This window comes from Takifugu flavidus, chromosome 8, assembly GCF_003711565.1.
Source record: "Takifugu flavidus isolate HTHZ2018 chromosome 8, ASM371156v2, whole genome shotgun sequence".
NCBI classification, from domain to species: domain Eukaryota; kingdom Metazoa; phylum Chordata; class Actinopteri; order Tetraodontiformes; family Tetraodontidae; genus Takifugu; species Takifugu flavidus.
The window spans coordinates 2,930,451-2,946,279 of NC_079527.1; the positions used below are offsets into that span (position 1 = coordinate 2,930,451).

The window sequence follows — 15,829 nt, forward strand, 5'->3', positions numbered from 1 at the left end:
ATGTGCACATCAATAGAGACCATTAGCTCTCATTAGGCGTGTTGACTGGGTGTGACAACATTAAAGCGCGTAGGATTTTTCCAGCCTAAACTGAAACTTCATTATGAGAAACCAATGGCTTGTAACATATTTCTATGTCAAAAGCTTCATTTGTTATCTCTCTAAGTGGGTGTCATTACAGATGGTGCAAACAAGACTTAAAGAGCAGGAAAATAAACAACAGCATCTGAATATTTCCGGTGCACCACTGACATTAAATGATGGAGACCATAAAAATGCGGCTCACAACCAAGGGTTCATCTAAAGTGGCATTTTACTGGAAATTCGGTGTCTATAATTAGTGCAGAAACTGTAAGTGATGAGTGGGCAGCCTGTGTGTCGAGGAGCACGTCACAGCATGTTAGCATCCAGGCTAAAACGTGTTACTTACGCCTGTCGTGGCTGCTCTGGCGGCCTGTCAGACCAGCCATTAGGTGACAGTGATGCATCCTGTCTGTCTAGTTCACTGGCCCAGAAAACCTGTCACCTGACACACACACACACACACACACACACACACACACACACACACACACAGACCCACACATCATTGCATCACTGGACACTCTCTCTCTATCCGTCTTTTGTGTTAAAATGTCGAGGACATTCATCAGGCGTATCATTTATTCAGCATTTAGAAAAAAAAAACCTTGACATGGCAGCAGAAGGAAAAAAAACCCTTTCAAATGTTTTAAGCATGGCCAACTTTAACAAAGCCGTGCCCCAAGTGTGGGTCCTGCTCAAGACTTCTTCCTGTTAAAAGGGAGTTTTGCTACCATTGCGCGCCACACTTGCACTGGGGAGCTCAGGCTCTAAGTTCTCTGAAGCTTCCGGAGGACGGAAATTGTTTCAGCTATAAATATAAATGAATCGTTTCAATCACCGTTTGGGTTCTCGAGAATGAAAATTTCCCATCAGCCTCGCTGATTTCCACCAGCAGCAGACAGATGCTCTCAGCTGCACACGAGCAGAGAGAAAGAGAGAGAGAGAGAGAGAGAGAGAGAGAGAGAGAGAGAGAGAAACCAGCTGAAGAACTGAGTTGAGCTTTTTGCTGATAAAAAAAAGCCAGATGATTCCCTCAGGAGTTATCGCCAGGAAGGTGAATATTGGTTTTTTTTTCTCCAGAAGCGCAAACTAAGTGGATGCTAATATGGTTCTCTGGCTTTTAAATGTGTAAATGTAGAATTATTTCCTGTGCTGAAACTTTGGTCGATACATTTACAATTTCTACTTATCCATCTTTATTGTGTGGGCAATAAAAGCACTTTAAAATGCTGCTTAATGTTTTGATTCCATTCTCCTCAAAAATAACATTAAGGTTTCAAACTCCACCAGCGGATGTATTGTATTGTATTTGCTAGCAGTGCTAGTTCATGTGCAATCACAGCATATCTGATTTTTGGTACCGATGCTTTTTCGTAGCTTTCATTCTTATGTGCATGGCATTTCTTCTTGTCTCTGCATACCTCTGGTCATTAATCTGAATCTCCAATCCAGCCCTACTCTCAACATCTTACCTCCAACCTGACAGAAATCAGTCCAGCAACCCTCTCTTTTCCCTTCCAGTAACTCTCCACCTTTTCCTTCTCCTGTGCCTTTGTTTTTTCCACCTTCCCTCTCCTGTCCAGTGGCCCTTAACTAACTGTGCATTTGTGCCTCCCTCAGAGGCCCAATGTATTAGTGCCAGATGACCTCAAGCCACCATGTCCAGCGCTCCATGGATAAAACGATAGGAGGAAACTCCACTCCTCCATGCTGTGCCACTTTTACTACCTTTTATTGTCCAGGATCTCTTCGCGTCTTCTCAAATGTGTTGCTAACAGCCTCTCTTAAACCTCATCAGGGAGGCTTATGCACTCAAAAGTACCCAAAAAGTTACCCAAAAAGTAAAATTCAGCTTATTACATAACTACTAATTCACGGAGGTATCTAATTTCCACAAAAAGCCTCAGTGGCAGACATAAATCTGCCTGATTCAGCTTTTGCAGATGATTATCCAAAAGCAGCAATAAATTGTAGCAGTGTATATCCTATTATAACACAAGTATCTGTTGCAAAAATAACCCTGGACGTGGGGGCACGTTGTTGTCGGTGGGGGATGAAATGTGCAGAAAACCAATGGGAGGCCCCCAACTGCAGACAGTGCAAAAGTCTTTATAAACCACCCCAACAGAAGTCGTTCCCACCTCAAACGTGATGGCACCATGTGGAAACAATCTGTTGTGCTGGTAAGACCAATCTGGAAACACTGGAAACATGCTGGTTCCTCGACATGAACATCCACAAACCTGTTAGCTGGCGTAGTAGCAATACATATCATATCATACCAAAAATGATCCCAAAAAAATGCTTTAGTTATAACTGGATGGCACTTGAGGAGCGACCCAGAGGCATTCCAGCGGTCCTCCTCACACAGACCACGATTTAACTCATAAAGTCTATGCCTAAGTACACAGGCTGTTTGGAACAGTTCCTGTAGAGGATTATAGAGGAAACGGCCCCTGTCTCCCATGTTTTTGGCTGTCGCTTTGCTCCCAGAATCCCAGAGAGATTTGATTCACCACATCTGGGCCTGCTCTTTATTGGGATTCATCGCTGCATGCTCTTTGATAATTAAGACTGTCCTCCGCATCAAATCCCAAACATAACTGATGGCTACTTATAATCCAAGGAGCGCACGTGCACTGGGAAAAAAAATTGAAGAAAATCCTGATTAATGATGCTCATCTCAGCCTTACCCGGCTGTCCAAATGTAAACAGAGGACTCAACTGTTGGCTTGCGATGTAATTAGTCAGCGTTGACAGGTCTTTTCTCTTTCTCCCTCTCTGTCTCCCCGCTCGTCTTGTCAGCAGGACAGATACGCACCGCGCTGTCAACAAGCCTGATAGCTAGCACTGCAAGAAAGGTTAAGATTTACATAAAATATAGCTATCTGCTTACACACACTCAACATCAGATGGGCTTCCCATTGTTGTGTTTTCCCTTTATTCTTCCCTTTTCCGGCTCTCCCGCTTTTTCCTTTTACGCCGAATGCGGGCAGCCGTTGTGATTGACTCACGCACAGAGGCGGGAAGACATGCGTGATTGAGTGCAGAGGTACGTGCAAATGACCATAAGCATTCCTCTTTGTTGAACAGGTAGACAGTGGCATAATGGTCATCCGTCATGCTGAGGACAATAACGCTCTAGTACACGCTGTCCTACACGTCACTGTATACAAAACACGTGTACCTCATTGGTTTGTTGGACAGATACTGGTTTCATTAAGTTATGTAGCTCAACAGCCCGGGGTCAGGGGGTGGGGGGGAGTGTCTCCTGAAAGACAGCGATGGATGGAGCAATCCAGGGGTTCGTCTTGGCGAGCCTTGAGGGGAGAGCGTTGAATAAATGTTGTTTGCTCCCGCGGAATATGCACGGGTTAATCTATGCATGACGCCAAATTGATACGTGACGGTAAACTCATTTGCAGCCGTGCGGGGGTGCGGGAAGGGATCGGGGGGGGGACCTTGGTTCTGGAAATAGCATTGGAATGGATGAGGTTGTGCTTGACTGGTCACCTCGCTTCCTCCACGTGTGCACGCAGCCTGTCCATTTCTGCATAAAGGAAAACTTGCCCTTGACATTTCACAATATGCCGACCGTCCCTTTTAATAAGTGCACCTCATCAGTTAGAGTAACGTCCCGCTCAGGACAGTCAGCCATATGAATAAAGCATAAGTGTAAAGCATGCAGGCGGGGTTGAGAGATGACAACATTTAATATATCTTTACATTAGTACCACGGGGTGCTCCATTCCCTTTAATTAGGGGATTTCAGGCGGTGCTGTAGTCTCTGCGTACCTGGCACAAGGACACATTTGTCAGATACTTTTTTTTTAACCTAAAGATATAAAATTGAAGTTATGATGATATGTGTTCCCCTATTTTCCTCTCTTCTTAAAGGGCATGCAACACCTGGAAACATTGGCTCTTGAATACATAATCAGTGAAGAAAATATATATTGTAAGAAGAAAGGCATTTGAAGAGGGAAAACAATGAAAATTATAGGTATGCAGAGCAGCAATAGGGGAACGGGATCACTGTGAATATTTATTGTATTAATTATTACTGATGATCTATACAATGCTGTCTGATGACATTTAAGTCAATTTTCCTCTAAATTATATGTCTGGAGAAACTATTATGCTACTATGTTGCAACAAGTCTTTACTTGATCATAAGCTGTTAACTCCTGTCCATCCAGGACTCACAGGAGTTAACTTTTTAAACTTATCAGTCAGTGAGTTAGCACAAATCTGACTTATGTGTCTAGTAAATGTATTCAGGGCTGCTAAAGCCCCCCCCCCTTCCCCTCTGCACGCCCAGAGCTTACTTAAAAACATCCCGTTATCCCGCTGGCGCTGAACAGACACACACGGTGAGGAGAGCGAACGTTCTCACAGAGATTTCTCCTGACTGATGCGCCAACCGCTCCCGTGAATACCAAATATTTCCTTTTATTATCTCTGCATTTACACATTCCCCCCCCCCCCCCCCCCCCCCCTTTTTGCGGGGCAGCTTAAGCTTTATTTCTGCAGCCTCCCCCTCCCCGCCTCTTCTGCTCCATCAAACTGCTGTATCATTGCACATGGGATCATCCTGTCTCCTCCCTCCTCTTCCAAGGCTTGAACCTCACCCCTGATGTTCCTCTGTTTTACACCGTGTGTGTGTGTGTGTGTGTGGGGGGGGGGGGGGGGGGGGGGTTTGTGTGTGTAGTGGTTGGCATGTCTTTTTCTAATGCTACTGCAAAATGATGATGAAACCATATGGAGGCTGGTGGTGTCAGGGTTTGCAAGGGTGGAAAACAGGAGGGGGAGCAGCACAGCGGCCTAAATGACTTCTTAGCAGTGCAGCGAGATGTGAAGGACAGACTGATGTGAGACGGTGTGGCGAGCAAACTAATGAGCTACAAACTTGATGGAGTGAAAGAAAAAAGGAAGAAGAGAGGGAGGGGAAGATTAAGAAGGAGGGATGTGGTGATTGTAGAGATGGAGAGACAAGAGGGAGGGAAATGGAGGAGGAGAGGAGAGGAGAGGAGAGGAGAGGAGAGGAGAGGAGAGGAGAGAGAGGAGAGGAGAGGAGAGGAGAGGAGAGGAGAGGAGAGGAGAGGAGAGATGCTGGAGAGAGGGAAAAGGAAAAGGGGGATTAGGAGTGACAACAAAGACGACCTTTCTTTATTGAAAACTAAAGTTTTTTCTTTTCTGAATATTTCTGAATTAATAACTGTTGATTATTGATCATTTCCAAATACCATTTTTTCATAATCATATAATAAAGAAGATACATGTACAATGAAGCAAATCACTGTGGGGAGGGGACAGGAAATCATATAAATGCCATCTCCAAATTGCTGTCTGCACCCAAGGAGAAAAACAAAACCAACACCCAAACTTGATGGCTGTGAGGCAGGACATTGTGTTTCGGTCAATGAAAGTCAAAACCTTCGCCACAGGCACAATTTCATTGTAACAATCCAAGAAGAGGTGACCTCCAGTGACTTGCACTGTCTGCTGTTAAACATCAGACTGACTGGAATAAGAAATGCTTATTTACAACGATGACCTCACAGAACACAGAACATTTCACTGGGTTTGAATGATCTCTCTTGTAGAGGTCTAAATCACTCACGCCACCTCCCAAAAGTGAATAGAAATGCAGTCAGTGACCTTTAAAACTGTTTATCATCACCAACAAGCTTGACAACAATGTGTCTTTTCATCGGGAACTGTTGAGAGTTGTTGGCAGTGACTACACCCGAATCGTAATGTAAATCTAAAGTACCGTAAAGGCTTCAATAGAATTATCAGACTAAGCCACCGGAACACAGACTGTTTAACTTCTCCAAAGTTCTAATGACTTCTTTCTGACAACCCTGTGAAAATTACAAGTGACAAATTATATTTAGCTAATAGCTTTTATGAATGAGAGTGTCGAACCATTAATCTAAGCACCACTTCCGTGAAGAAGAATGTCCCAAGTGGACGGCCCGTGGTTTCCGTTGACGCTGACTTGGGTGGTTCTCGTGGTGACTCATGTGAGCGTGATGTTCGCAGGTCCGCTCTGAAATGGTGTCCATGACTATCTTGTTCCTCGCGTCCTGCAAAGAACATCTCGGCTACTCAATCTCAAAATCATCAGCACAATATTTCGGTCAATAAACACAACAGAAAACTTGATAATGACCTGAAAACTCAGAAATTATGAGTTTGCTTTATGCTTATGGTAAATATCCAACAATTATCAAATAAAGCTACATAATTCACTTTACTTTTTTCTTCATATACCATGTGTTATGTATCATATAGTATCTGTATCCATCTGTATATATGTGCCATATTCTGTTTTTATAAATGTTAGACACTGAAAAACATCCTATTTTTCATGTCAACAAGGTGAATGAAGAAGGTTTTGCTTTGATTTAATTAAATTATGAAATGCAATCATTTCTCTCTTCCTTCATTTCCCTTCTCTTAATATTTTTCTTTTACAATTTCATCTGAGTATAAGTATCACATATATATATATATATATACATATTTCCATTTCAGTTTAATTTCCTTTCATTTATGCATCAGTATTTGGAAGTCTATCACGTTGGAATAAATAAATAAAAAGTTTGTAGTTATAGCTTTGTAGGGAGAATATTTATATTATTTACATCTGCTAGTTTCTACACTAATGAATATACTTTACACACTACGCCAAATACTGTTTGGCTTTAGCAAGGCATAGGGTAGAGTATGATCGGTAACTCTGGGTGTAAAGGTTAGCATTGTAGGCTAATGTTAGCATTCTCACATTGCACTTGCTTGTGTTGGCTGCTCCCTGTCCAGACCACGAGCTTCAGATGGGACAACAAGTTCAGAAACTGCAAGACAGTTTGCCAAACTGTCCGTTTAATATTTGACTGAACATCCCTCTTGGTTTTACAACAATGCAAATGTGGAACCATGATTCAAAATTCATTGGAACTCAAGTGTAAATCTTGAGAAGATACCATGCAGGTCGTGCGGGACACGATTGAACAAAACCCATCATTAGCAAAACAGCTCTTAGTTTCTGTGGTGAGTTTCTTGGAATAACTGATTATTCAGTTTCTTGAACGGATGCCTTCATCAACCTTGCACCTCTAAATTAAATTTCTCTCTGTATTCATTGTTTTTGCAGCCCATGATAAGACTTTTATTACTGCCGTGCTGTAATTGGTTAATAAAAACAGGCTCAAATCTGAATAATCGACTTTCCCGCTTCCCCCTGCCACTATTTATCGCCCTCTCCCCTGCTGCTCTGTGCTGATACACAGTACGATGCTATTTAAGTCTCCCACTTCTCCTCCTTTAGCTGTGATAAGACTTCATTTTTACAGCCTTTCCTGCTCTTCCCATTATTGTAAAAGTCTCTTTCATGCCAAGGAACCTGGCAAAGCAGTAAATTCCATGTCCGGCTAATACTTTAGTAGAGACCACTGGTGCGCAGATACTCCTTCAAACTTCTTCGTTCCCTCAATCAATCACACGCACGCTCCGCAGCTCTTCCGGATTAGTGACCACTAGTGCTAAAAATGGCCGTTATTCGCACAAGCACATTAGATCACCCACACTTTTGTAGCACTCGAGTTTATATTTGTCTATTTGGCTTTTATTTTACAAGACTGCTAATGTTTAAAATGGTAAAACAGTCTTACCACTCACAGGACGCTATTGCACTCTACTAATTGAACTTGTTACATGCTGTATTTGATTTTTAGAAGTTTTAGAGGGGGAGAATCATTGTATTTGTGAGATGCTGAGTGTGTAGGAGTCACAATATACACTCAGAAGTCAAACATGACAATAACACTTAAGGTGGCAGCTAAAAGAAAGGAAAAATCATTTTTAAAACCATCCAAGTGCGCTGAGGCTATCGGAAAAACCCCCATCTCTGACTCATTTGGATAGCTGTTTTTGTAAGGACTTGTACTGTTATACTGCTATCTAGCTGAAACATAAACTGGTCATAAAAACCTCAACATCCATCACATTTGTGTTGTCACTGTTCAATATATACCAGGTGCATCTTTTATTTGCTCTCAATTTACTGAAAATGCGAGCTTACCCTCAAGGAGCTTTCAAGATTTACATATTATTTTCAGTGAGGTGGCGGTGAAACATGTAGGGAAGATTTTTAAGTTTAATTCAAGAGGCCATTTAATGCAAATCATCTCCATTTTCAAGGGCTCAAAAGCATTTGAGCAGCTTTGAGGGCCTGGTTTCTTTAGGAGAGGAGGAATCAGCTAAGTTTGCTAAATGCTGTGAAACAGACAAGACAGAGCTCTAAAGTATAGATGAAAAATGAGTCAGCGTTTAAAAACCAGCCCAGCATTGACCAAGAAAGTAACCAAATCCTTTTCTTGACATCATCCTCGGCAGATCAATTTTTTATTTACTAAATACATAGATGAAGACAGCCACACCACCGGTTCAAGGAGGGTAAATCCATTGGCTTCTGGCAGCGTGTACTCTAGCTTGTCAAAGAGCTTACTCAGTCCTCTCAGGCTTTAGATAATGCTATATGAAATGCTTTAGGTATCCTCTGAATTCAGTTCAGTTTTCCACACTTCAACACAGGCTGTTGAATAACAAAGTTGGATAGAACACTGGAACACACAGCTCTAACATTTGGTTGGATAACCCAGGATGGAATATCACCTGGGAAGGTCTTGCAAATACAGTGATCATGTCATTTTTGCTTCAAATTCAGATTACAGTAAATATTGTCTTCAGGCTTCTCTTTTCTCTCATTTTCCATGACTTTTGTAACACTTTCGGGGTCACAGGGAGATGTTGGTGCCTATCCCCACTGCATATGTGCAAAGGCAGGGTACACCTGAATGAGGCGCCAGCTCATAGCAGGGCCCTGCGAGTATTTGGGTGTTTGGTACCTTGCTCAATGGTACCTTGGCAGTGCTCTGAAGGTGTCCTGGTACTTCCCTCTACTACCAGAACACCTTCCATATTTGGTGTCGGGGCTTGAACTGAGAACCCTCTGCTTCTCAGCCCAGTCCAGCCAAGCGACAGTACTGAAACAAATTTTTTACAGGAAGAAACCTTGAGCAGGACCAGTCTAATACTCTCCTGCTGATGAATAGCTGGGTAGAGGAGGAGAAGAAGGCGAGTTAGGGTAGGAGGAAGCACAGAAAGAGGAGAAGAACAGACTCAAAGATCATCATCCAAATGCATTAGACAAATGTAATTGTTATGGTTTGTTATTCTCTGCTCTGTTTCTTTATTAGCCTCTCAAAATTGAATGTAGTCTGCATTCCCAATTGGAATTACAACCATTTTTTGTAAACAGTGAAATTTGTGTTTCAGTGAACACCTTAAAATGCAGATCAAACCTCAGTCAAAATGTTTTGTTCCTTCACTGTGATCTACTTGAGATCCTTACTCAAGTATTATATGATTACTTTTGTTGCATTGTTTTCACAATAGCCAAGATAGTAGCTCTATCTGCTCTAAGGTTTTCATGTTTTAATCAGTAATTTCTGCATTTTTTCAGCAAGAAGCTGCTCCTGCACTCTCATTATCTTAACCTGAAAACCAAAACAGAGAGTTTCTGAGATAAAATGGATGCTTTCCACCCATAAACATCATTAATGAAACAACTCCCCCCCCCCCCCGCACTACTCTTCACTACAAGCAGGAAATAACCAAAAATTGTTTATTGCAGCACGATCAAACCCGAATGTGTTGGGCCATAACCGACCTGTCGGCATCTTCGTCTAGGTAGCATCACGGGCGCGCCGATGCTGTCAAAGCAGCTCAGCAAAAAAGGCGAGCTCATCATACCACACTCCTAACAAGTGACGTATCGATCTGTGGGGTAGACATCCTGTTACGGAGATGTCTGGTTTTGCGGTTCTGTGCTGAAGCCAAAGCCAGTGTAGTGAAATATGTAGTCCTACACCAAGCCCTGAGTGGTGCATATAGGAGGCGTGGTGTGTCGCCATGTAGCAATAAGTCAGCTACATAAAGAGTTATGCTTGAGAGTGATGCAAAAACTCATTACCTAATACTAGCAAACAACAGTCGATGTGGCTGATGCATGTTTGATGCCACTTCTCTCAGCTCTGGGAGAATTTTTCTTTTTGGATCATGCTAAGCTCACAGGTGCACTCGGTGTAACCTTGTGTTGACAAATTCAGAGTAGCAGGAAGCTTGTCTGGGAGCAAGGGAAGAGAGAGAGAGGGAGAGAGCGAGAGAGAAAGGAGAGAGGGCAGAGCCGTGACTGGTGCAGCCTTTCATCACTCTGTGACAGGAGGAGGTGAAGCTGCTCGTCTAATTGACTGCAGGCTGCGTTTCTGCATTCAGGGCTGCTGCCGCTGCCGCTGCGGCCTCCAACATGCAGCATTGATCTGCTGGGGAATACTGTCGGGCTCTCAGCCCCTTTCTTCATTTGGCTGCCATAAAACTTCCTTTCTCTCTCTCCCTCTCTCCCCCTTTCTTCCGCTGCCCCTCCCATTTTCCTCCTTTCATTTCACTAATCACTCCTTCCCCCTGTATCCCTTGCTTCCCCCCATCTCCGTCTCCCTCATCAACATATTTCACTTGGAGGGATGTGAGCCAAGCCTTTAAAACAGAGGGATGATAATGAATGGTATGGCAAACCAAATTTCTCTCTCTCACACATGCCCTTTTACCCCTCTCTTTTGCCTACTATCTTTCACATGGTCAAGATTTTCTTTTTTTTATTCTTTGAAGCTCACACAAATGTGCTTCGGGGCAGGAGCTTACGCACTTTCAAGTGACTGTGGCCAATAGTTGGATACAAACTAAAGTTAAGAAAAGAGTGCATGTGCGTCTAAGGTGGGGCAATGACGAGATGTCACCGACTTGTTAGAAGTTCAGACCTCCAAGTCTTTATACTGTATTTCTATGATGATAACGTGATTCTGCTTGTATCTGTATTTGATTCGAGGGCTGTAGGGGATACAGATCTATGAGCAGAGTGACATGAAGCCTTCGCCTTTGAAGAACCACAGATGAGGCCTTTTGGGAAATCCCTGAAGACCCAAGATGGACTCCCCTTGGTGTCAATTATATCAGCATCTGCTTGGTATTACACCGATCCCTATCTACTCTCTCTCTCTCTCTCTGCACGACATCCCTAGATATCTTGAAGCTCTGCTGGACAGCTCTGTCCTTCACCTTTTGATCCAGGCCAGATCAAACAACCAATCGCCAGCTGTGCTTTGATGATAGCAGAGGTGGCGGCAGTGCTAAGGATCCCGGGGCATCCGATCGCCCCCTTGGAGGTAACATAAATAATTGCTGTCTGTGGTGATGCAAGATGAGAACGTACATTTTCCTGTCTGTTTCGTTTCCTGGAGCGTTTAAAAGTAGCCATGTTGGTACTTTGCTGTAAAGAAGGAACTGTGGATTTCATAGGTCCTGACTCACCAGGTTAGCAACCATCCTTAGAGCATTCTTACTCAACCAATACTAAATATTGAAGACCACTACTTACCGACAGATCTATTTCATAGACATCCTCCCAGCAATGAAGCATCACAGTTGGGAGAAGAGAGACAATGCAAAAATCAGTCTTTGGGCCCTAATGGAGGATTTGTTTGAACTTCACTCTAATTTATTTATATTGCATCTGTTGCAAAAAAAGACTGTCTCCAGGTGTTTTAGAGAAAAGCAGAGCCATAAATAAAGCTCCCTTATAACTGGAAGAAATCACAAGTAGGTCCGGTCTCATATGGGAAACCCATCTTGCTGATGGTTGGCTGGCTACAGGAGGAGGAGAAGGTGTGAAAGGGCAGGAGAGAGGGGTAGAAAAATGAGACGAACATGGACATACACGGCATACATTAAACAAATATTTTGTTATACTGAAGAGGCAGATATGTGGGGCTGGTCAGCAACTATACAGAAAGAGAGAAAGTAGACATGCAGCCATGAGCCAATATGGTGAAGTGAAAGAAGCCAAGAACCAAGAAGGTTGTCTCATGGTACCCACTGTTGCAGGGATATGGAGAACACTTCAATGTCTCAACGCTTCCCCACAAAAACCCAGAACAAGCCAGATCATGTTTACAGCAACATATAAGAGGCACACAGTGGTGCCCCCTACCCTCACCTTGGACTCTCAGACCACGGCGATCTGCTTCTTTATCCAGCCCACAGGGGCAACTCAAATGGCCAAACCCTGTTATTGCGCCGGTGAAGCTGACAACATCGTGCAGCAGGCTGATTGGTTTGGAACCCACGTCACTTTTGCCCAGGGATGGGGATGGGGGGGGGGGTGGGGGTTCCTCAGCCCCTCTGTTGACAGCACATCATGCAACACATCATCGACAATCTCACTTGATAATCACCTAGAAATAATCTCGGATCACACATAATATCAGAGGTTGGCTGCCTCCTTTATTTACATTGTAGGTGTATATTGGAGACGGGAAAAAAGAAAAAGTAAAAGCACCATGACAGTGTTTGTCGTTCACGTGATAACAGTCACGGGCTTGTGATAGCTGCTAGGGATTAGTATCCCAAAGTGTTCATAAAATAACATTATAAGCCACAAATAAAACTAGGAAAATGTCACTGTGGCTGTGTAAAGAAGGTCAGAGGGACAAAATCAATATTACAAGCTTCCAACTGCAGACCCACACAAAGACGGCAACAAATAAATTAAGGAAGTTCGTCCATGCTGAAAACATGATGAAACTCGCGGTTGTAGGTGATGTTTATGGATAAAGGCATTAAGCAGAGCCTAGGTGGCTGCTTTGGTCCGAGGGTATTGCTTCAGTATTTTGGGGATGCAGAAGTTTTCAAATGAAATGCACCATCAGGCGTATTTGCTACTTGCACACTGGTGCTTCCGGTATCGTCTCTCTGATACTCAGGTGGGTAACAGGAGTAGAACATTCCATGAACTGGAAACTGAGCAATAGATATATACCTCCATCTTTTCAGAAGAGTCCAAAAGAATTCTGATGACCAGCAGCGAAAATGAGTTTTAGGTGTGCACTTATGAAAACCTTTGCTCCATGTGTGTTCAGTTCACATCATATTAAAAATAAGAACCAGCAAAAGCTTCAGAACACTCTTAATGGACTCTGTGAACCACCACCGCATCACTCTGGAGAGGTTTGCCATGGTGACCCCAGGAGCAAAGTTGTCGGGTTCAGTCCACCTGTGTAAGGGTTTCTCAAGGATAGATTGAACCAAGGTGAGGCAACCAGCAAAGTGGGGTTCCAGAAACACCCCATGAACACCAAAATCAAGAATCTATGGGAAATTGGAACAGGGAAGTTAAAAAAAGCAACAGCAATGAAGGAAAAAATATCTGCTGTCTTAGCCTGAATTCTTAATGAATCAACAGTACAATCTTTGTTTTATGGTAAATTTCGCCTCGTGTTAAGCCTGAGATTTTACCGTTTTGTGTGCATTTGGATTTGAGAGATTTTCCTGCTTCTCAATCAACCTAGACATGGACAAGTTGGAAAAGGTGAAGCGGCAAAGCAAGTAACTTTAAGAGGTTTAAGTATCGTAACTGAACAGTCTGAAGAGAATGTTTTAGTGGATCAGATATCAAAACAAGTAAATAATAAATCTGTTTACTATAAAAATGAATTGGCTCAGACGTCCTCATTCATATTCTGACTGCAGCTAATATTTTATAAGCATGTATCCCGTTTCGCGGTGAGCATTAACAACACATTACACCTACTGACGAATGGAGCAAATGATTAGGAGAAAAGCTGGCTTTCTGACCATCGCCGTCATCTATTCAGACCCATCCACCACCTGTATTACATCCTCCCTGAAACTCCGACAAACGCATCTCTGGACAGTGCTATGAAATGATTACAGCTGATCCGGACGTTTGTGGCGCCCGCGTTCAGGCACAGCAGTGACACAGATACCTGAAGGTCAGCGGGGAGGAGGGGCGGTCAGTTTCAGAGGCCCTTTTGTCAAGTCCTTATTGAATTTCATCAATGAATATGGGATGCCCTATACCTTTTCAGAAATAAAATTGTCATGCTAATTCATTTTGATTGCCACATTAGAATAGCTAAACAAAATGAATGGCTGCAGCCAGATGCGGCCACTGAAGCGTAACTGGATATTTCATAGTGAATTACCCGTGATCGACTTGCCTATTCCGTCTTGGTGTTGATTTTGATCAAATACCCACATGGGTAGAATTCCAATCACTATTTGGCTAACTCATTGATTTGCACGCTAAAGAGGAAGAACGCCAATGAGAGGCAGCAGTGCTGACTCCAGCTTTTCCTCAAAACAAAGTCAAAAGATCAGCCACATTTCAATCTACACTTAAGGGGCTGATTTCACAGGTAGGCAGACATTCAATTTCACACATTTTTTGAAAACTAACCTGGTTTGCGGGGCTTTTAAAAGAAACACAACTGACCCATGCGGAGAGTAAAGACTAGCCAATATAAGTCATGTCCTGTAGAGTAAAGACCAAAGACTGCAGCATGCAGAGACACTGAGGGATAACAAGCTCTCCGTGTTGCATGAGAAACAGGAGGGTGGGGGAATATACTTTCCAACGAGCCATCTGGACATGGACCCCCCAGGGGACTTAGAAATGTGAAAATATGCTTGATCTGTCTACCTCAACACCCAAACTCCATCTATCACAGATAGATAGATAGATAGATAGATAGATAGATAGATAGATAGATAGACAGACAGACAGACAGACAGACAGACAGACAGACAGATAGATAGATAGATAGTGTAGCTGTGGGATCCATACAATACAGCAAATTTCCTGAATTTCAATGGGATCAAATGAATAATTGACTACAAGGATGTATGCAAATATTTCCATTTTCAATTTCATTCTCCAGATCATTTCGGAATCATTTTCAGACCTGTATTGTGTTCTTGGGTTAAGGTGAGGACGCTATTGTTTCCCCTCTGCATTTTTAGAGTACACCTCAATGGCTTTCCTGCTGGATTGTATAGAGTGGATTGTATAGTGTAAGCACCAGTGTGCAATGTGCGTAATGTAATACTTCCGTCTCTCCTCAGGTAGACTGGCGTGCATTATTGGGATGTGCTTTGACATTTATATGATCAATAACCAGAACATGTTGTTGCGGCCTCTGGGTCTCAACTACAGAGACTAAAATAACCTTCTTGTTTGTGTTCAAACATGGTTTGTGTGCACAGTAGCAGCTTGTCCCATTGTTTCCTCAGGTTTGCCCCTCTTACGTGGCCGTTGCCGTTCTTGGTTGGTGCTGTGCTTACGGTGACATTTGCAATGGGATCAGCGAACCCGAACCTGCCCACCTTTGTGCAGCTTTGTTTTCATATGAAGATTTTCATGGTCCTGCACCTGATCTGAAACTATGCAGGAATAAAACAGAACTAAAAAACGCCAGGAACTCTTTTTTCTCGATGCAGTTTTACAGTTACAGTATAGAATGACTACCAACACTTTCCCGAGATCCTGTCCTCGCCTGAATGGCGTCTTTGTGCCCTGCCCTCGTTCCCTCCTCGTGACCCTCCCTCCATCCGCTCTGTGTGAGGAGCAGAGTACTGCATGGGCCAAATCATCGCTTTCAGCTGAGAGCTTCCACGCCCCGCCATTCCTCAGGCAACCGAGCCTGCATCTTTAAAATGCTTCTCCTTCTCCCCTTCTCACGATGGACGCCTTATTAGTTGCTTCTTTATTTTAGCATGGTTGGAATCCTGTTGCAGGTGTGCATCTCGCCTACCTACCTGACAG

The 15,829-nt window shown here is 43.2% G+C and overlaps 1 long non-coding RNA gene across 1 annotated transcript; it reads left to right on the forward strand.

Annotated features, from left to right (window-relative positions):
* The first annotated feature begins 14,848 nt into the window (after positions 1 to 14,848).
* Positions 14,849 to 15,481, forward strand: LOC130530662 (uncharacterized). The gene is made up of 2 exons (XR_008951894.1): positions 14,849 to 14,992; positions 15,298 to 15,481. It is a non-coding gene; the product is annotated as an uncharacterized LOC130530662 (long non-coding RNA).
* The last annotated feature ends 348 nt before the right edge of the window (positions 15,482 to 15,829 follow it).